The sequence below is a fragment of the Nasonia vitripennis genome, chromosome 4 (assembly GCF_009193385.2).
Source record: "Nasonia vitripennis strain AsymCx chromosome 4, Nvit_psr_1.1, whole genome shotgun sequence".
Classification (NCBI taxonomy): Eukaryota; Metazoa; Arthropoda; class Insecta; order Hymenoptera; family Pteromalidae; genus Nasonia; species Nasonia vitripennis.
The window spans coordinates 12,336,780-12,358,729 of NC_045760.1; the positions used below are offsets into that span (position 1 = coordinate 12,336,780).

The 21,950-nt window shown below is 43.1% G+C and overlaps 1 protein-coding gene across 1 annotated transcript in view; it reads left to right on the forward strand.

Moving 5' to 3' along the window:
* The window catches only part of LOC100119509 (protein vestigial), a 397,514-nt gene that overhangs the window by 177,389 nt on the left and 198,175 nt on the right, over nucleotides 1-21,950 (forward strand). The window contains exon 4 of the mRNA XM_031928958.1: nucleotides 688-777. The gene's annotated coding sequence lies outside the window, so the exon portion shown is untranslated. The remainder of the gene's footprint in view (nucleotides 1-687; nucleotides 778-21,950) is intronic.

Here is a 21,950-nt window from a genome sequence, read left to right on the forward strand (position 1 = left end):
TCCTTTCTCTGCGCTTAATCAGTCGATCCATCATCACGCGGAGAATCCGCACAATCATCTCAAACTGTAAATTCTCGTATGCGCGACGACTTGTTTACGTAACGGGATCGAGGAAAATTGCCGGTGTATTGGCGCTCGAGCAAAATCTAAAATAAGTTAACGCGCGGTAGCCGAAACAATTTGAATATTGATTGGAATCTTCTTGGAGAAACTCGCACGACGATGGACTCACCTTCGTTGCAGAGAAAAGCGTTACGCAACGCGCCGCTGTTTACCCTCCATACACTCGATCAGAGAAACAACGCGAGCGTGTAACATTCGAGATCGTTATCTAACATCGTTTGGGAGTCAACTCTTTTGGGAAGTTCGAAATTCAGTCAACACAAAGGATAATTTAGTCATTAAAACATTATACAGCTCGTGTCCTATTTACACAAAGCAGCGCGCAGCTTGATAGAGAGAGAGAGAGAGAGAGAGAGAGAGAGAGAGAGACAGAGAGAGAGAGAGAGAGAGACTGTTTTCCCGGCATATAATAATCTGTAAGTGTTTCTGTTCCGGAATAGAGCGAGTCGCGGAGTCAGGGTATCTTATATAGTTTTGAAAATCCATCGTAAGCCCTTGCTAGGATAACAAAGCCACCCATTTAAGGGCATTTCAAATATCATTAATAATGCAATGTTTTTTTAGGGCGGCAATGCAGCGCCCCGAGGGATTACGCTCTCAGTATTCATGATGCGATTAACACTTTATTAGTCGAAGAGATCTACTGGTTTCGAGGTATTTATTAAACTTCTTAAATTTTAATCATATATTTATTATATTATTCTGCACGTCCATAAATGTATATATCCATAAAACAAACACTCCGTCGCAACCGCGAGCCCAAATCAGCGCGCGACACCCGCGATAAATTGAACTCTCGAAATCACCCTAACGCGCGGATATTCAGCGCCCCTCTATCACCAAATATTAATCAAGTCCCGTCGCTCACATCAAACATCATTCCGAGAGCACAGCCTAGGAGCTGCTGTGCGCGCGCGCGTGCGAGTATAATTCAATCGTCGCTTTCGCGCACGGCGCTTCGTTTAATGCTAATAAACTAAAAATTAAAATAGAGCTCTCTCCATTAATAATGCCGCATGTATAGCAGTGCAGCTCTCGGCCGACAATATAGTACAACACGACTCTCGTCGTGCACTCGAACACAGAGACGTAATATAGAGCAGCGAGTGAATGAGAGAGAGAGAGAGAGAGGGAGCTACTGCCGCGCGGCAAAGGGTTAAGGCTAATTGAGCGTGCGGTGCTCGCAGCCTCCGAGTTCATTAAATGTGCACTTTGAAGCGGGCGGCACCGCGGACTAATTCTTAACGAGCGGCATAATTTGAGCGATATCAATATATATGCCCCCCTCGCGCGATGAGTGTGCAGTGAGGGAGAGAGAAAAAGAGTTGGAGGAGAGCGCGCCATGGGCGTTCGGTATAAGCTCGATCCCCGATAGCACCTCTATGCGCTTCGCACGCGAGAGGGCGGCGGCACTGATTAAGGTAGTTCATCCCAAAAATCATTTATTTAGGACTTTCATGAAAATTGGTACACTTGTTTATTATTATAATATGCATATGTATGAAAAATGTCATCAACTTTTACCGTCACAAAAACGAGATATTAGCCTCTAAAGTTCAACCCATAATACATTAGTTTAAATGGGCGACGCGGTATTCAAACGACATTTTCAATGATAACTGAAATTTGGTATTTAAGACTTTAATAAAAATTGAATATGTTAAAGTTCACGTAATTTGAAACATCATAGAGAAGGGCCTGTTCGATTGACCGTACAGTTTCCGAGTAATTTTAATACAAAGTTATGAAATTTCTGAATCGCACGACATTCGCGAGGAAGGGAAGGGGAAACCATTCGAGTAGGTGGCAACGTCGCACTAAAAGAGCGTGCGGATGCATGCGTGTGTGTGTATAGACTCTGAAATAACATTGAATTAATTATATAACATATATATCTATTTATTTAACCATTTATAAACGAGTTATAATTAATAATTTTAATCTTATGAACCGATATTCTTTTTTAATAAGTCAATAATCTTAGTCAGTACTTTTTTATTTTTAGTGACTATAGCTTTCCCATCATCTAATTTTTTAGTGAAACATTGTAATACTGCGCTTTCACTTTCCTCAACATACATTTTCAATAAGTCATCGTAGCGTAAATTTGCATTAGCCATTTTTTAAATATGTCTCTGGATACAATGGATTTAAAAGGACTTAAATATAGATTTATATTAGTATATTGCAACTCTTGAGACGAATAATAATCGAAACTTTTTTTATGATTTTCTATCTCATTTTCTTTTCCAATATTTTTTTTTTTTTTTACGTGGCATTTGGAACTCGAAAGTTCATCGCCTCATCTACGCAAGCCTTCCACGCTGCCCTATCTTGTATCAACCCCACCCAAGATGCACCTCTCCGATCGACACCCACCCGTCCTCTTTCTACTAGATCCGCTTTTACGTTGTCCTCCCATCTACGTCTAGGTCTACCTAGAGGTCGCGTTACCATCGGCCTGCCCTTCATGACACGCGCTGCCGTACGGTCGTCTCCCATTCTCGCTACGTGCCCTGCCCATCCCAATATGCGCGATTTTATTATTCTGTTAATATTTGGTGACGCGTACAGATTGTGTAACTCATCATTGTGTAGTCTCCTCCATTCCCCGGTTTCCTCATCTTTCTTCGGCCCGTATATTTTTCGCAAGACTTTATTTTCAAATACCCTAAAACGGTTGTCCGCCTGCTTAGTGAGAGCCTACGTTTCGCTCCCGTACAGAACCACCGGCAGTATTATTGTCCTGTATATTCTTATTTTAACGTTTTTAGACAACAGCCTCGACTTAAGTAAATTACTCACGGCGTAGAAGCAAGCATTACCCGAATGGAGTCTCTTATTTATTTCGACATTAATCTCGTTTCTATCATTTATGGTCGTACCCAGATACCTGAATTCGCTAACCTTTTCAAAAGTAAAATTCCCAACTCTGAGATCTTCCTCCCCTCTGCAGATGCCTAGCTTATCCACAATCATGTACTTTGTTTTTGATTCACTCACTTCTAACCCTGTATACTCCACCGCTTTTATGAGGATTTCCGTGTTTCTTGCTACCGTTTCCCTACAATCCCCCAGTATATCCAAATCATCTGCGTAGCCTAGTATCTGCGTTGTTCCATTAAGCGTTGCGCCCAGCTGGCTAACCTGCATTTTTCTAACGGCATACTCTAACGTTAAGTTGAACAGCACCGTAGAGAGCCCATCCCCTTGTTTTAAACCATCGCGTATCATGAAGGGTTCTGATACATTACCGCCTACTCGGACCTTCCCCGTGCTTCCGTTCAGACATATTTGAATTAATCTCACGAGTTTTTTCGGTACACCGAGAAGTACTAGAATTTGATACATTTTGCTTCGCTTAATAGTCGTACGCATTTTTAAAATCTATAAATAGTTGGTGTATGGTTTCGCCAAATTCCCACTTTTTCTCTAACAACTGTCTTATGGTAAACATTTGATCGCTCGTCGATCTGTTGCGCCGAAATCCGCGAATGGAGTGAGTCTAGCTTGTATTACGTTTGACAGAACTTTGTAGCACGTTGCTAAAAGTGAAATACCCCTATAGTTATTGCAGTCTGTCTTATCCCCCTTTTTAAAAATCGGTATAATTATAGATTCCTTCCAATTTTCGGGTATTGTTTCATTTTTCCAGATAGCACATACTAGTTTATAGATTTTGAAAGTGAGCTCGACGCCCCCATATTTGAGTAACTCAGCTGGTATAGAGTCATTTCCCGCGGCTTTGTTGTTTTTTAGTTTTTTAATCGCGGCCTCTACTTCTTGGTAGCTCGGTTCCTCCACGTGGGGTTCAGCAGTGTGAATTTCGTCCCCTAATTCTTCGCTATTTTCGTGCACGTTTAATAATTTATCGAAATAATTTTTCCACAGCGACAGTAATTCGTTGTCATTTGTTACGAGGTCCCCGTGTTCGTCCTTCATCAATTGCGCTCTACTCCTAAAACCCTTTCTGATGGCGTTAATCCCTCTGTACATTTCGCGGGGGTTATTTTCCTTACTGTTAGTTTCTATTCTCCTAATAAGATTCTTTTGATACTCCCGCTTCTTATTTCTGTAGATCGCGCTCGTCCATTTCCTTATGTTAGAATACTCTTCTACGGTCCTATCGCTTCTATTTTGTAAGCTATCTAATTTAGCGTTTTTGCGCCTTTCAAACCAGAGTTCGCACTCTTCGTCAAACCATGGTTTGCTCTTTGGCTTTTTCTTTTTACCCAGTACTTTGTTCGCGGCCTCTTTTACCGTTTTTTCGATGTCCCCCCATAAGCTATTCGGTTCGTCATTCCCCTCCGGCGATGTGTTTGCTTCTTCAAGTGCCTGAAACCTGTTATTAATTTCTATCTGGTACCTAATTCGCTCTGTTCTATCTCGTAGCTTCTCAATATCGAAGCTTTCTACCTTGTTTGCTCGCTTACTATTTTGATTCGCTACTAGTCTAGCTCTTAATTTGGCTACTACTAGGAAGTGGTCCGAGTCGCTATCTGCCCCTCTGTAAGCCCTTACGTCAAGAACATTAGTATGACGTCTTTTTTCAATGAGGAAATGATCAATTTGGTTCTGTATGGCCCCGTCCGGCGATGTCCACGTTGCCTTGTGTATGTTCTTGTGCTTAAAACGCGTAGTTTTGATTATAAGATCTTTTGCCGCCGCGAAATTTATGACCCTAATACCGTTATCATTGCTGGCTTCGTGCAGGCTTTCCTTCCCTATAGTAGGCCTAAACATTTTCTCCCTACCTATTTTAGCATTGAAATCGCCTAATACTATTCTTGTGTCGTAAGACGCGAACTGGTCGATTACCTGCTCTAAAGTTTCGTAATAGAGATCCTTAGCTTCTTCTTCTTTGTCCTCCGTAGGACAGTGTACATTAATAAATACATATCTATACCATTCACCTTCGATAATGATGTACGAGAGCCTATCATTGACGGATTTGAAACTTTTAACCGAATGTATGATGCTTTTGCTTACGAGAAATCCGGTGCCTAGAGATCTCCCACTCCCGGCCCCATACAGGTACGTGAAGTTACCCGATGCTAGTACTCCGCCATCTGTCCACCGCGATTCCTGTATTGCTACCAAATCTAGATTGTACCTATCAGCTTCCTTTACGAGTTCTTTAAACGCACCTGCTCTGTATAGACTGCGAACATTCCAAGTTTCGACCCTTAAGTCCCTTTTGGTTCGGATTTGATTTTTTTGAGCCATGATATTATGTTAAACCCGCGCGCTTCGGATCCTGTTCCGATCGCAGGTGAGTCCACCATTCTAGAGGTGATAACCCCGATACCTCTCTAGAACTAAGTATGAGAGCTTTCCGACTTTGACGAGGACAGTGTCAATTCGTCGTCAGACACACTACGGTTTCATTCTCGCATCCTAACGCCCCCCTGCAAGGCAGCGCGCCTTCGCTGGCATCGTTACCGCGTAAGACCAGGTGACGAATCATTCTACACATCCCCTTTCGGGGCAGTTGTCATCGCTCCCGCATCCTCCTCGGCAGCAGGATTTTTGCCCATTTTTGTAATGTGTTATGAAAGATATAGATTGAGAGATAAGAGATAATGTGAAGTGTTTTTGTTGTTGTGGTGCTTGCGTAGTGTTTCTAGATGAATGCGTTCGACAGTGTGTGCTGATCACACCCACGCCTGTTCCTATCGGCTGTCCGCGGCTGCTTATTCAATTTATTCGCAACTAACCTCTTTCTCAGGGACTGTTCCTCTATCCGCAACCTAAGGACGCGCTGTGTAGTGGTGATAGGCACCCACCCGTCCGATCTGGACGACAACGCCCAAGACCCGCTTAGGGTAGCGGCATTGTAACAGTCTTTTCCAATATATAAAAGTAATTTTTGCAAAATTTCTACGTCGAATAATGCATCGTGAAATAGCTCTGTGTCCTGGGGACCTAGTAAATAATTTGCTAAAACGGATAACTTGAACTGACCAGGACCTTTTCTATTTGGAAATGTTTTTTTTAAAATAGGTAGAGTATCAGAAAATCCTATAACAATATTGTAATCCGATTCCATATCACATTTTTTTATATTTTTAATCAGTCTCGGAGCATCAAATTTAACATTATGGGCAACTAATAATATTGGGCTTTTAGCCAAATCTAAAAATTCTCTAAATGCAATCAATGAATCTTTCAAATTATAACTCAACAACTCCTTATCATTTAAGAACAAATTATTATTTTTCACGTGTAAACCAGTGACTGCAGTTGCAGCACTACTTATTTGGTCGCTAGGCATTATATATATATATATATACTAAAATCAATGTGATTAAACTTTGCAGCTGTTTGAATAATGCTATCGTTCAGCGCTAAACCAGATGTTTCTGAGTCAAAGTATACAATTTGATAATTATTGTGTTTTTCAACCGACTTAGGAATTGATACACTTGGTATATTTATTCCACAATTCGGTTTATAAGTTACACCTTCATGACTTTCCTTTTTTTCGCAGTCCCTCTCTATCTTTTGCTCTTTCTATTCTATCTAATTTTTACTTTACTTGTTTTGCTTTTAAAGCTCTTTTATGCCTAATTTTATCTGATCGCGATGCATGATTAATACTAAACAATCCCTTAGATAAATCTAATTTCTCTTTTATATTTAAAATAGATAACTCTCCATCGTTTTTGTTACATATTGCACTGGCAACTCTAACGTCAGCTGAACTACTTCTACTATAACAAATATTCTTTGGGGCTTTATGCGCAATAATATTATTAACGGATTCATTAGCTTGACTAGAAGCTGAAAAAGAAAATTTGCCTGCGTTGTTTGCGTATTTACTGATTACATCAACTAATTTCACCGTCTGAAATTGCGAGGAGTCCTTACGTTTGCACCAGTCACCGCAATTTTCATGACATGCATATAAGTGATCTGGTATACTACGTAGATTCTTCGCAAGTTCAATAGTTTGAGATTTGTTTTGTGCGATTGCATATGAAAAGCATTTCTTTATATGCTTTATTACATTTTGTCTTTTCAGTTCCTTATAGTTATTTGCTAAATTATACAGATCTTTACCGAAATTCTTCACTAAGTGATTTTTATCCGATAATTTATGAATAATTTCTGAACTATTTCTTTTAATCGACGCAATTGTACTACTATCATCATCGCCTATCATTACTTTAACTTGTAAATTTTTTCTTTTAGAATATTGCTTCTATTAATCAAAAATTCACCTGCGTCCGCTTCCATAGCCTTCGCGCTACCAGAAAAATTTTTTCGACAATCATGATTGTTTTTAGGCTGCCCTGCATCACATTTAGCGCATTGCGTGTCGTATAGTCTAAGATCTTGCCAGTAAGAAAGCCTATAATAGTCCCATAGCCATTTAAATTATCATACGATTTTCCGTTTCCCCTCTTACTCCAACCCATATCGTAAGAGACGATTATATTTACTATCTTTCCTACGGATTCATCGAATAATGTTTCATTTTTATTCTTATTTTGGTTTGGATCTGGAATGGACGAAATGCTGGATGTATTCATTGAAAGACGAAGGTCTTGTGTATGAGGGTATAAATCCTGGACAATCTCTGGAGGTCTGTAAGAATCATACATAATCTTTATTTTAAAAAATCAGTATACATAAATTGATTATAATAGAAATTAGTAAAATTAAAGTAAAAAAATCAGTACATATAAATTGATCGTGATAGAAACTGTTAAAATTACAGTAAAGTTCATATATACAATTATAATGATAATCTATAATAGGTCGAAAATCTATTTGTTACAAATATTAATACACAAGTTCATTTTTTTTCATAAGAAAGTAAAATTAATATAGGTACAAAAATCTGATTTCAACAAATAATACAAATATAAATTTTCTTCAAATAAGTTTCAACGAACAAAGCAAATATGCATTCAGACTCAAATCTCTTCAAACACTACAAAAGATTTCATCGGAGAGTACAAACATGTAATCACAGTCAACTCTCTCCGTATACACCTTTTTACAAAATTGGCATATTTGATAAAACCTTTCCTTCGTAGAATATAAACATGTATTCACAGTCAACTCTCTCCGTATACACCTTTTTTACAAAATTGACATATTCGATAAAACCTTTCATATTCTTCTAAAAGACTTGACTGTGAATCCATATTTGCTTTGTTCGATACAACTCATTTGAAACAATTTTTCATTGCACTTCATGTTACAAATCATGCTTTAACAAATATTCTTATGTCAATCAGTTTTTTGTAAGTATTCGATACTTGCATACTTGCATACTTGCATACTTATAAGCACTTTTCTTACAATAAGTCTACATATGGATATCCATGCACGAGAATAACTTTTGTAGAGACGTAAAACCTTGTCCAGAGTGAATGGTACCTATCAAAATTGTGTTTTTATTTCAATATGTATACATATTACACAGTCAAACATATATCTACCTAGCATTTTTTCAAAAATCTTCATAGTACTTACCAAGTACAGCTGTTGTATTCACGTTAGAATAATTTTTCCCTTCGTTGTTATATTTTCCACTAGTAGACACATCATTCCGTAATTGGCAATTATCACATATAATTGTAAATGTACTCAATAGCCCAGACCGATTTTCATCAAGACTGTGCTCTAGATCTAATAATTGTTTACAGTTTTTGCACTTCAAATTCCGAGCAAACTCTTTGAAGTTAACAACTCGACATCCCTCGAATATTGTGCTATCACTACAATCTTCTTTTTTGGAATTTCTTGATCGCTTTTTTCTGGCTTCTAACATGGCTAAAACAGCTTTTTTTAGCTTATCATCCACCTTCTTTTTTGCAAAACGTCCGTTTTTTGCACGAAAGTTTGACATTTTTACTGCGGACACGGACCCACTGACAGCTACCACCATAGACATAAGAGAGATAGACTGCGTGTGTAGGTTTGCAAAAGTGGCACCCTATTAGAGAAAGACGACATACCTTCTTTCCATATACCAAGCATTGATAGAAGGTATGGTGTCTTTGTCTTACACATTGACATAAGAGAGTCTGTCTTTCTCTAACAGGGTGCCACTTATGCTAACCTACACACGCAGTCTATCTCTCTTATGTCTATGGCTACCACCGAGGCGAGGTTACAGTTATAATGTTTGTGTTGGTGTACACAGACACGACACGGATAGGTCTTTACGTGTGTGAGAGCGCCACCGACTGGCAGTCGTGCTCAACTACAACTTCAGACCACTAACGCGCTCCGCCATATGCTATCGAATGGAATGGTTGAGAACGACTGGGGGTCCTGAACTCGTGACTCGACGCTGAAATGTTTAAAGGCTGCGCGCATTATGAAATTTGACAATGGTGATTCCTTATTGGAGAGCCGCTACCGCTTCGTTAACTGGAATGAGTTTTGAAGCTTTCGAAATGCCGAGCGAGCAGAGGACGTAGGTATAGGTGATCGATCATTCGTTATATTGTTTCTCTCAAGCTGCTGCTCCTGCTACCGTTGGCCGCCTATTGTCCGTTGCTCTGAGCAGGGCTTTCGCTTTCGACATCAATTGTATGGTATGTAATTGAGAAATTAACTGTAATATTCGTAATCTTTGATTTGTCCAAACGTTATCGATTCTATTTTTCCTTATACACGTAATAGAATCGAGTGTATTTATATAAGCCTATACAATTAAAGATACATCAGAATCAGCGTAACAGGATTTGTAGTTGAAAATCTCAATTCGTTAAGAATTACTTCTAATGAATCTATTAGACTTAAATAATCTCTCGGATAGGAGGAGTATAAGCGCTGAGAGCGAGCGACGTATAGAAACAATCTGCTTAAGTGCAGAACATTGTAATCTGCAGCGAAGGACTGAGCGCGTCATTCAATCTGCGATTTTTCAGCGCTCGGCCGACTACCAAGCACACACGCTCGCGTACAAACAACAAACAAAAACATTCCCCTAATTAATTATCTCCACATAAATTTACGACACACGCCGCGCCGTATCAAATAATAAGAGTCATCGAGTCGATTGAATCACGAAGCTTTTCGAACCGCCGCGCTGCAGCTCGTAAAACTCTGCCGCCTCCGAATCGCCTCCTAACTCTTCTGCTTCAATTCTACATGACTGTTATTGCTCGCCGACAAAACCGATATTTCCGTTTCATTGTAGTGCGCACATTAACTATAACGCTGTACGAGCTCGCGACACACCACATACACTGGTGCAGAGTACATCTCTATGATATAATATACACCGCGGATCGACCAGCCCATCCAGTATACATCGCTCTCGAGCGTAATCAAGACATCGCGGTGTCCCCTACGTCTTTGAATTTTTCACTCCCTCGGATCGCATTCATTATCGCTGGCTTTCTATCGCAGCCTGTGTATACACATACTCTGGACATTGAATTAACCGACGCGCAGCTACTCTCCCCGTACACGCGTTTGTACTACACTTATGAATTGTTCGGCAATGTTTGTTGCTCAATGCGAATAAGCCGAAGGCGTCGATCGAACGCGACTCTCTTCTATACATGACTCATGAGTCCGTATGAAATGCACACAGACGCGTCGGACGCGCATTGATGCGCGCGCGGCGGTCGGTCAATCATGGATACGATAGTGTGTGTGTGCGTCGGTGCCTGTGTAGAGCACATAGCCGCAAGTGATTCATCGACGCGCGTAGGGCGGTATATTTTCTTGTCCGGCGCTTTCGTCGCGACGTTCCAATCAAGACTGAAAAGTTACCGAGAGCCGCCGAGCTGATGTATATACGGATGCTGCGAGCGGAGAAGAAAAAGCTACCCGACGACGACTCGCATGCGATAAAACGAGAATTTTAAATTGGGATATTGATGAGGATTCGCCGGGAGAATCGTGATTGTTTAATATTGACCGAGTCTAATGGAACGTGCGCAGAGGATAAGTCCACGAGCGCGAGCTAGCCGAGGTAGAAGTGAAGGAGGAGGAGGAGATGGGAGAGAAAGAGAGACGGAATCGTATATCCGCTCGAGCGGGAATATTCAATTTGATGCGCGGGATCGATAAATTTTAGTAATTAGCGAGATTGGAATAAAAGCACGAGCTTAATGGATTCCCAGCGCGCGAGAGCGCCGTTTTTAAAAGGACGCGAGCGCGCGGGCAGCTTTATTTTCTGTAGGTATAGCAGCGCCGCATTTTACGTATGCGCGCGGGGCACACACGCTGCAGAGGCCTTTTGATTCATGCACCCGAGAGCGACACGATCGAGTATTTTCAATTTATACATCGGAGCCAGGTTATTAATGAATTGATGACATGAATTGTTAATGACAGCTCCTAGCGTATATATAGATACGCGGAGCGTAATTTTAAATTAAATCAGCAGACGTGAGCATGTGTGTATAGCTCTCGTGAAAGGTCAAGTGGACGTTGAAATATGGCTGTCTTTCAGCAGGGTGTTCCATCGAGTCCGTGTTCCGCATTTCGCGGAAAAGCCTGTTTGCTATTTTCTCGCATTTTGATAAGCACCGAATGAATAATTCAAGTGATTATTATTTATGAACGAGATTGGCTCGACTTAGTAAAGCTCCGCTGAATCGCGGATCGATGGCTTGATCGTTACAGCAGGGATAGTATCAACTGACAGTCGTCTCTGGCTCCGAATACTTTATAACTGAATTCGATGCAAGTATAACGCAATTTATAAATTGATAATATTCTCTCGCTACGGTGTACAGACGTGTGTCTTTTTTCCCAGACATCTCGCTATATATTATTGAAAAACATACGAACGAAACGTCCAAACTTGCCGGGACAAAGAATCCCGCGTTATAAATTAGGAAAATTTTTCCAATTAACGCTAATAAAAAGAGAAGCCTATGCGCCGCGCACAATTAAAAACTCTCACCGCGGGCGCGCAAAAAATTTATGGATTTCCGCGTGTACAGCGACGACTCTCCCACATAAATTACACCGCAGCGCGCGGCGAACAAAAAGAAAAACCAACATCAGCGACGGCGAAGCATTAACTCGCCCATACACACGAATAAAAGGGATCCCCCTCTTACATTCTCTGTATACCGTATATCTATACGCGGCTAAACTTTTTCGCTTTGTCAATAAAACTAAAACGCCCGTTTCGCACCGCACGCGCGCCCTACGCGTATAATACAGGCTCCTTCTGTTGCGCGCGCGTGCCTGCAACGGAGTACGTCAACTTTTAGCCCGGTAGGCGTAGCACATAGTGTTTTTCATCGACTTTTCGCGCTCGCGTGTATACGGAACTCCTGAAAAAAAAGCGGTGACCTGGCTACTGCAGGAAAAAGAGGAGGAAATTCGCGAGGGCGGCGCGCTCTCCCAGTAGTATAGTGCGGATAAAAGGCGCCCTCCGCGCTCACGCACAAACGCGCGGACGGTAGGAGTGTGGAGACGGAATACAGAGAGAGGAGATATATAATTTATTCCCCCGACCACCCGCTGGTGGTGGCTGCTCGCCCCTCACGTCATAAACGAGGCATTGAAAACAGACCGCGCGAGCGCGCACATCTCGCATAAATTATATTTGTCGAGAGCGAGAGAGAGAGAGAGAGAGAAATAGAGAGAGAGAGAGAGAAATAGAGAGAGAGAGAGAGAAATAGAGAGAGAAATAGAGAGAGAGAGAGAAATAGAGAGAGAGAGAGAGAGAGAGAGAGAGAGAGCAACGGCCGGCCGTATAGCGAACGTAGCGAATCGAAGTCAGATTGCTCGAGACACTTTCCGCGGACGGCCGTCGGATTGAATCAGCCTCAGTCCGACGAGCCAACCCTATAGTACTATACGCTGCCTCCCGACTGCGCTGCTGCTGGTTGCTGTTTGACAGGCTCGTGCGCCGGTGACGCTGTGGAGAGAGAGAGAGAGAGAGAGAGAGAGAGAGAGAGAGAGAGAGAGAGAGAGAGAGAGAGAGAGAGAGAGAGAGAGAGAGAGAGATGACAATGAAAAAGAGTTTCTATATAATTAAAAGAGTTTTACGCTGATGCTGCTGCATGGTGGACGGGCTTTGATGTGGTGGGAAATGAATATCGTTATATCGCAAGTTGGTGGATGAATTATTGCGCGGTCCGACCTACACGTAGCTCGTACACTTAATTCTCGTACTGCAGTGTGAGTGTGTTATTGTGTTTTACGAAAATACGAGTTCGCATACAAATGTACCGTCATTTTTTTACGAGATATGCTCGCCGAAAATAGATTGGACTCTCCAAGAGACACAAAATATCAATTTGCCATAAATAATTACGGAGAGATAAGAGCTCAACCGGATAGATCGAGAAATTCCTCGAAACCGTTATCCGCGCGCAGAGAGAGAAAAAATGAAGAAAACGAAGATAACGCGGTTGACAAGCGAGATGAGCCACCCCTTAAGCTCGCGATAGCATCTGTATACACGTATCTATCTATCTATCCATATATATATATATATATATATATATATATATATATATATATATATATATATATATATATATATATATATATATACACACACACGCGACTCGGCGTACGAGGGTAGATATGGAAGAGGCATATCGAGTTAAATTGGGATAACACGGAATTAATTAAGTCATGTAGGGCGATCAAGGGCGTAATAAAGTAAGATCCTCCGCAGGCGTACAAACACGCCTGGCGTGACGCGTCTGTACACACTCGGTTGGCATGAGCCGCTCTGTTCCTGCGCTACACGCTCTGATCGAATGTTGACGAAAGATTTATCCGATATCGATGCGCCGCATCCTTCAAAGCCGCAGACCGAGCGATTAAGGACGACGGGCGCGTGTGTATGGGCGAACAAGCCTGATGCGGAGTCCTGCATTTTTCAAGAGCCTATAGTGATATTTTAAAAAGTATCGTGTATCGGTCGCAAAAGGGACACTCGAAAGCCCCGATGATCGAGGAGACAAGGCCGTGAAGGAAGAACGATCTCTCTCTCTCTTTCTCTCTCTCTCTCTCTCTCGTTTGGGCAGAGATATGTCAGAGGGGACGCGGCGATGAAAATACATCATGCGGAGGGAAAAAGAAATAAATGGAGACAAACAGAAAGGACAGAGAGTAGAGAGAGATAAAGGGAGATTGTGGGAGCAAGAGAGAAAGAGAGAGAGAGAGAGAGAAAAAGCGAGAGAGGATCAAACTACCCCCTACCCAGCGCGGCTACCGACGAGCGAGCGGAAGGCCGCTTCTCGTGTATACACACGCTCAAACAAAGATTATATTATCCGCGCAAGCAGCGGCTGCAGCGTATACCTGTGCAAATATATACAATATCCGGAGCGTGTATATAGATATATACATATACGTATGGGAGCGACGTAGCGTGTGCGACGCGCGCGTGCGGTGTACTACGTACATACGTATGAGCTGTCCCGCCACTGCGTATGTGTGTATGTATGTACGTATGTATGTAGGGAGAAACAGACAGCAGACGCCCGTGTACGCCGGCTCTTCAGTCACAGATCGGGCCGAGTCGCATGAAATTTACTTGGTTTGCATAACATTATTTGCAGATGCCACGCGGCCTAATTGACTTACGCGCAAGAGGAACAAAAAGTACATTAATCACGGGTAATAACATCTCTCCGGAGCAGCAGCTTTCTCTCTTCATTCGCACGGTAGCACTTCGGACACTCGACGCTGCGTTCGTCGTTCTGTAGAGCTATATAGCTAACGGTGATCGTGACTTTTCAAAAAGGGCGGGGGGGGGGGGAAGAGAGAGACGTGGATTTTTTTATGGGGACGTAAAAACACTGCGCGCGGTCGGCTCGGTCCGAGCGAACTTTTTCATTCCAATTAGAATGAAAGACTCTTCTGCCGGCCGCGAATCGAATGAATTCTTGTTTTGAATGGAATTAAAAGTTGAAGTGAGAGAGAGAGAGAGAGAGAGAGAGAGAGAGAGAGAGAGAGAGAGAGAGAGAGAGAGAGAGAGAACTTTTCAGGGCCCTCGCACGCGCACTGTTTTTCCGGTTAGGAAAGTTAAAGACAATTAACGGTATGAAAAAAAGCGTTCAATTATGGCTTTGGCACTTTCGACGGCTGCACCCCGTGTTATTGCGGTGGACCGAGCGCTGCAAGTGCAGCTGCGGATAAATTCGCTCGGCTAATTGTGACGTAACAGACTGAGTACCCACTTATCGCGGGCTGCGTGTTGTAAGCGAGCAATAACTTTCGACTAATTATAGCGAGCTCGCGCTCTACGTGCGTAACACAGAGTAAAGTTTAATGCACAAAGAAAAACAGTGGTGAAATTGAATTTCGGCATACATCCGTTCCTGATTAAACAATGAAATCCAATTCCCAGAACTGAAGCGCACACGCGCGCCAAAAGGGGCGACACTCAAGACTGTCTCCGAGGAATAGCGCGCGCGAGCGCGGAAGAATGTCTTCGCCGTCGAATTATTCATGCGCGAGCGCAGAATTGCGCGTTGCGACGCCCGAAAAGTCTCTAAATGGCCAGGAACGTGCACATCGTCGCTTCGTCCTTTTCAACGGAGAATCGGGTAGGAATACTGCAAACACATAAGTACGCTGTTTATTTTTGAACAACTCTCCTCTCCCTCTCTCTCGCTCTAACCACATCGATCAGGCGTCACACGCGTGGCCCCGTCGCTCTCGGGCTTTGCCACTGCTCACGTTTCGTCATGACGGACGTTACTCTCCTGCGGAACTACGTACACACACACACGTCCCGACTGTCCGCGGCAGGCGCATGAGAGATGGCGGCGACGGTTCTGATGATGCAGAGGGGGGTCAGGTCGCCGGGCCGCTGCAAAGCCTGCTGCAGGAGTCGGAGTCTGAACTGACTTTGCTACCTATACTCGTTTGTGTGTATGCGCGCCCCGGCTGTATTTGCATTGGATCTATCCGACGACTAGCCGGGATTTACCTATACCTAGCATAGTTGGGAAAGACCCCCCTACTCCTGCTTCCAAGGGCTGCCTGTGCTTTCCCTCCCTATATTCATCGTCACCAGCGCTCAGTAGTTCCCTCTCTCTCTCTCTCTCTCTCTCTCTCTCTCTCTCTCTCTCTCTCTCTCTCTCTCTCTCTCTCTCTCTCTCTCTCCCGTATCGTTTCCGCTTGCTTATGCCGTCCCGGTGTGGGTGCGTACAGCTACCAACACAGACACACACACACACACACATACTCGGCTCTTCGCGTGGGCCGTATAGGTATACGCAGTACTTTGTATGCGCGGTGCACCAGGGGAGAATCGTCCAAAGCTTTGGTTTCGCTGTTTGTGTTGGAGGACACAGGCGCGCGAGCACTAAGAGTATTTATGGCCGGCTCCGAGCCGATGAGATATACAGCTTTTGTGCAGTTTGCTCTCTGTGTACACCTAATGCAAGTAAATTTTGTGTTCGGAGTATTTTGCAGCCGAACTGCTGCTGGCCGCAACGCGCACCGTCTGTTTGTGGACTATACGGCCTACGGGGCTTGTTTTAGGATTTCGGAGCACGATGAATTTGCGAGCGCGCGCGCAGTCCAGTATAGCCGCACGGTTCAAGTTTAGAAATGAGCGAACGATTCAATATTTCTCTTGCCCTTGAATGTCCTCTCTGCGCCGTATAATTCTGTGGATCTTTAGGGTACAATATTGCGCAACGCTCAGGTTTAGTTCGATTTACGTTCGCTAATTCCAACTAGTTTGCAGCGACGTATATGGATGTTATTCGCGAAACGCGTATAATGGAGTTTTATCACTCGCAGTAGTGCTGCTGCAGGAAGAGCGGGAGATATGAATTTGGTAAAGTTTGCATAAAAATTCATCCAGTTGCGACGCAGCGTGACGATAAAACAGTAGCTGCACACAGCTCTCATGACGACGACGTATCCGCGACGTGAGCAGCGTTATTTTTTCATAAGCGCATCCTCTTGACGTGCATAATATCTGATTTGCGAAGGGAATGTACGCGTGACTGCTTGATTTATTTTCGAGAAACGTGCGTAATATAATGTGTGATTATTATAATATTATACTCAACTGTATTATAGACCTCGGTTCTGGCAAGTTCGGCCGGTGCAAATTTCACGACGGGAGATTCCAGACTTAATTGAAATAGGAATTGGCTCTGGTTCGACAGTTTCTCCGCGTGCCCTAATCTCGTTATCGTGTTGTCGGCTATTTAGAACCGCAGTATAGCTGTCCCTGAGGAAGTGCGTTGTTCTTCCGCAAACAATGTATAGAGTTTTCACGATGAAAACCGCTCCGACGACTAAAAAACTCTTGCAGCCTCGATGTCGAAACAAAGCATCAAAGAGACACACTTTAACACAGCGAGTCGAGCTATATGCGTATAATGACAGTCTCCCGCATTAATCACTCGAGACAAAATAGACGCTACTCCCCGTCGCGCGTATAATTAAATTTTATCCGGTCTGGAATCAATCAGCGAGCAGCGACTTTCAATCGCGTCCATAATTTAAAACCCACTTTAAAGCCTAAACGACACGTCCCTCGTATGCAGTATATAAATATGCGCAGGACAAACTAGACGAGAGAAAGAGCTCGGCGGTACTCGTATACTACTAATGAGCACTTTTCTCTTCCCCATGCTCAGTAATACAATACAAACTATGCATCTAGTTCGCTAATACGCCTACCCGTACAATTACTCCCATCTCTCTCTCTCTCTCTCTCTCTCTCTCTCTCTCTCTCTCTCTCTCTCTCTCTCTCTCTCTATCTTTCTCTCTCTCTCTCTCTCTCTCTCTCTCTCTATCCCTCAGCTCAGCTGCTCAGCTGTCTATACGTGCGCATTCAAACTACACACACACACATACACACATGGACGGGGATAGAGAGTCAGAGACAGACAGTTGTCCCGGCATCGTGTGCAGGGGTTATCGTACGTGTTGCACAGCACGCTCAGCACGTTACTACTTGGGACGAGAGAGCGCGGCCTGCCTCAAAAGCAGCGCAGCTCTGATGTGTCATTGTTGGGCGCCTATGTATATATATATATACACACACTCCTACACATATACCTACATCCATACCTGTATGCGTGGGGGGCCCCGCGGCTCACGAACAGCGCCGTCACCGTTCGGTACATGCTGAGCGTGCATGCACGTCGACCAGGCTCTGTGACAGCTTAGGGTGCGTCCACAATTGAGCGTATACGTCAGGGTTTACAAGGGGTTTACGTAGAACATAACGTTTTGGGCAGTACTGCCAATCCACTGTAGCAGACTACAGTTGAAACGAAGGAACACACCTGCTCAAAATTTAACCTATAAAAATGTTTAAATTTGAATTGTATGGTAATAATCGATACTTATTTGCAAGACATCAATTCGAAATGGCTTTTCTGAAGATTGAAGCAATATATTGTAAACCAAATTTAATGTCAAAACTATGTTCAATTAATTATAAACTATATGCTGGACAAAATTTTAACATGAGCAAAATTTTAAGTTATTTTAAAATAAAATACGTATGATTCGACTTTCAGTTTGAAGCTATTAATTGCTTACTTATACAATGAAGAACATAATCATACAATCATTGCCTATGCTATTTAACTAATTATAATAATAAAATTTTCATCTGGAAATGTGCGTTATTTATTCTCCTTTCCTTTTTTGAGACAGTGGTAGACCTTTTTTTTTAATCAGAAACTAATTTATTATAATACATTCTCTTACAACATTTTATAATTTTATTTGAAAAAAGAATTTTACAATTTATTACCATACAATTTAAATTTAAACATTTTTAGGTTAAATTTTGAGCAGGTGTGTTCCTTCGTTTCAACTGCAGTCTGCTACAGTGGATTGGCAGTACTGCTCAAAACGTTATGTTGTACGTAAACCCCTCGTAAACCCTAACGTATACGCTCAATTGTGGACGCACCCTTACCCCGCGAAATCTTCCTCTATATGCGCGTATAACTCGTTACCGGCCGAAGATTCTCCCGTGTCATTAATCATATTATCCTATATTATGATAGCTATATTTAGTGCAGCACAAACGCGTCGCCTCGAGCGCTTCGATTATGGAATTTCACGTCGATTTCGCGTATAGATACCTGCGCGTATACAGCCAACGCACACGGGACGGAGCCTACTTTCGGTGATAGATATAATGCCGAGAGAGTCGTGCGGCGTTCCGGGTAAATACGCTGCATAATGAGACGATGATTCGCGCTAAAGGTTCTCTCTCTCTCTCTCTCTCTCTCTACTCATGGCGGTACATACACGAATAATAATAATCGTTATGCGAGAGCGATGTGCATTTTGGCGGCGCGCGCGCGAAAATTCCCAGCGAATTGATAAATATGGCTGGCTTGCATACAACGTTAATCACGCGTTATTACGTCAAGCACGTGAAGCGTTACATAAAAGCTCGATATGTAAACCGTGCGCGAAGTCTCTGTCTGAATTTACAATGTTAAATGGGGAGTGACAGCCTGGGGTCGAGCTAGTTATATCTACAATATAACGAGCGAAGAGTGCGTGTAATGCGAATTTCATCGACCCGCAACAGTTCGTACATATGATGAAAATACATCTCTCGAGAGGTCTAAGCCCTTTTACTCTTAAAGAAATTGAATTTAAAAACCGTGACGAATGATCGAAAAAAGACTATCGCCGTGTCGGATCAGTTTACTACAGAAGTAAATGATGACCCAGATAATCGAGACAACGCTGGGGAATAGACGCGTAATATTAGATAATCCGGCGTCGACTGTATGTAATAATCTGATTAAAAATCGCGCCAATCCAAACTAACTCATAGCAACGCCTCGCGTCACTCGATAATGCAAAGCAGCCTTCGACGGTTGGACATCCTTAATTTTTTTTTGCGTTAAACACTTCAGCGGCAGTTTTCTCAACTTTCCTCCGCTGTATAAGCGGATTAAGTTCTTTTTTGCTTCTCTACTCCGCGCGCGCACACGATAATGTGGATTATGCCGATCGAATTTTATACCAAGTAGAATGCATCTATCCCCACGCAGGTACTCAGCTTTAGATATTACAGTCTTTTGAAAGGCAAATATACTATCGATCCTTTGCATCGGGGTAAATAATACCGCGGGGCAGAGAATGACAGGCTCGATTTTTGCAGTCTCGTTGAAGAATGAACGCGCAAACTTTGAAAATATCATTTGATATTTCGAGTGTCCCGAAAAAGGCGCATACTTCGTTAATGCACGTTCACTCGACGCAGTTAAATAATGCACGAAGCAGCGATCGTCTCTCACATAATAACCACTTTATAGCGAGCTCCTTCGTCAATTATTCACTATCTCACGGAGTATTCTGCACATTCTATGAACAAAATCCTTCCCATAAATTACAAATATGGACGTATCGATTCCCATTCGACTATGGTAGATTAATAATCTCCCTGTAGCCCGTCCTACAAATGAATCCCTGCATAATAATGCGGCAGTCGCGAGCAATAAGAGAACAAAAAGACGAGAAAGAAGAAGTAGGCGACGGGAGAGAGTGAGAGAGAGAGAGAGAGAGAGAAAGAGAAAGACACATAGAGCAAAAAAAGGGTATAATAGAGCTGCGTCGCTTCCACGAAGGTATCAAATATTGATGTAACGCTTTATCCCTTGTATATACGCAAATTCGCCGGCTCGCTCGTCGACTTACACAACTATACGCGGTTCTCTCTGCCCACACCCGCCCCTCGTGGCCTGCTCCGCACAACTCGCTCGCTCTCCCCCTCCTTGTAATGCTTATAGATAAGGCGCTCGCTCCTCTGCCACCGCGTGTGTGCAGAACGGCTACAAGCCCATATTGATCAGAAGGGACCACGCGCGCGTCCTATACAGACGCATCCGAAGAGAATCGCGCGGAGAGAAAAAAGAAAAGAAGAGAAGACCTCGGAGAGAAAAAACGAGAAGGAGGAATAATCTCTCTCTCCTTCTGGCTTACCCCTCGAAGCTCGTCAACCACAAATTTGAGCAGCGGCAGTAGTCGTCGTCGTCTCCCCTTTTTCTCGCAGACGTCGCTGCCGGCCACCTAGGGTTTCACGTCGAACGCCAGCGTCTCGTGGGCGTCGACGTCTCTTCACGCGTGCGACAGAGAGAAGCGAGAGAGAGAGAAAGAGAGAGAGAGAGAGACGAGGCGGCCCTCTCTAACAGCTTGTGTTGGCCAATGACCCAGCTCGATACTCGAGATGCGAGTATAATAAGACGTACAGCCATAAACGCCTTGGCAGCGGCACTTTGCGGGTTGCGCTAAATTATATGCGCATATATAGAAGTGTACCGCAGCCGTTGCGTATACGTATACGTGTGCTACGTGCGGCCATAGGTATATACATATAGGTGGACATATCGTGTGTATATGCGAAGTGACGTGGGCGAACGCCTGATGCCTATGCGTGTGTCTTATATTATGTGGCCGGGGAGGAGAACCCCTTGCTGTCGCTTCTGCTGCTGCTGCTGCTTCTTTGCTTGTCCCCTCTGCTGCTGTAGGAAAAAAATTTAATATTAAGTTTGCGACTGTATAATGGCCGGCTATGGACAAAATTATAATGTTCTGCGGGGATGAAGGAGCTGAGCAATAAAAAAGTTGGGATTCTTATATTTTTCGCTCCGGTTTATGCTATTTTCAAGACGATTGTGACATAATACTCGAGGATGCTCTTAATACGGTTATGCGACTTTGGAATTTTCTAGAGTATCGTTGTCGACGGAATGCCTGCTACTTTGCATACCGCTATATGTGAACGCTTATTACGCCTGTACGAACTTTGTTTATTGAAAAAGTGAAAAAAAACTATCTCAGTCGCGTTATCGTCAACCATGACTCATACAGTCACAAACAGTTATTCACGTAGAAAATAGAAGAAAACACGAAGCGTA